Source organism: Bemisia tabaci, chromosome 9, assembly GCF_918797505.1.
Source record: "Bemisia tabaci chromosome 9, PGI_BMITA_v3".
In the NCBI taxonomy this organism is placed as follows: domain Eukaryota; kingdom Metazoa; phylum Arthropoda; class Insecta; order Hemiptera; family Aleyrodidae; genus Bemisia; species Bemisia tabaci.
Genome location: NC_092801.1, coordinates 30,580,487 through 30,581,855, shown reverse-complemented (window position 1 = coordinate 30,581,855; position 1,369 = coordinate 30,580,487).

The following is a 1,369-nucleotide window of genomic DNA, read 5'->3' as shown; positions in this document are numbered from 1 at the left end:
TATTTTAAAAGATACAAAATATGTGCACAGTATTAAAATTCACACGATTATTTTTCTATGAAGTTGACCATTTTTTAATGGGAATCCAAAATTATTTACTATTCTGGGAGATTTTTTAGATAATTATGGAGAGGCAACTTTTGCACAGCACTGTAATCGCGCTGGTTCGTGTTTGCCAAATGCGATCCAAGTGTCAAATTTTTGGAATTTATTTTCCTTGGAAATTTGATTGCATTAAGCAAAAAGGAACTAGCGCGATTACAGTGTTTTCAAAATTGTGCAACTTCTACTTTACTTTTAAAATACTTAATATATGCAGGGTATTTAAATTTACGCAAGTATTTCCCTTTAAAATTAACAATTCTTTTTGTTGGGGAGCAAAAACTATTTCCTGTCCTGGGAGAGTTTTTAGATAATTTAGAAAAGGCAACATGTTTAAAACACTGCAATCGCGCTGATTCATTCTTGCTAAATGCGATCCAATTAGTCTAATCCCTTTTCGATGAAATCACTGAAATGTAGCTAAAACAGCTGAATTCGTCTTAATCGTATGAAAACGAGACATATGAGAAAGCCGTGAACGCGCAAAAAATGACGTAGTTTCAGGCAAAGCAGAAGTAACCAGCAACTGAATTCGTCTCAATTGTATGAAAACGAGACATATGAGAAAGCCGTAACCGTACAAAAAATGACGTAGTTTCAGGCAAGAAAACATAAGTGATATTATTAATTCGGTCACAAATAGCGCAGTTTCTTAATGCGCACTTAAACGTTCCGCCAAGCGGACTATACTGTCGTGATAGCGGAGAATTCATTAAGTGTCAAATTTTCGAAATCGAGTTTCCTGCAAAATTCATCTAGTCTCTTTCTGAAACAACTTCAATTTTTGCGCACTTACGGCTTTGTCATGTGTCTCATTTTCATGAAATTAAGACGGATTGTGCTAATTCAACCGTTACAGTGATTTAATCTAAAAAAATTTGCGAGTTGCGGCTGTCTTCGCTATCACGGCAGAAAACGGCCTCGTTACGGAAACAAGCAGAGATTTGTGCAATATGCAATCCTATACGTGCAAAAGTTGTGACTTGTTTTTTTTATTATTTATGCTAAAAAGAGCTATGGGCTCAAGATGTATGCGCAAGATGGTTCATTTTACAAAAATACATCCAAATTTTGCAATATACAAGACGAGATACACGCTGAGACACGCCACGATTATGACAACGCCTTGATACAACTATTCGTGCTCGACGGATGTCCGCATTGCATATCCGAATAATTGAAGGCGTTTTAGGTTCCCTCAAGATCACCGTACAATTGCACTGCATTTTGCGATCAGGAAATTATATTTTAGGCTCATTTTAGAAAC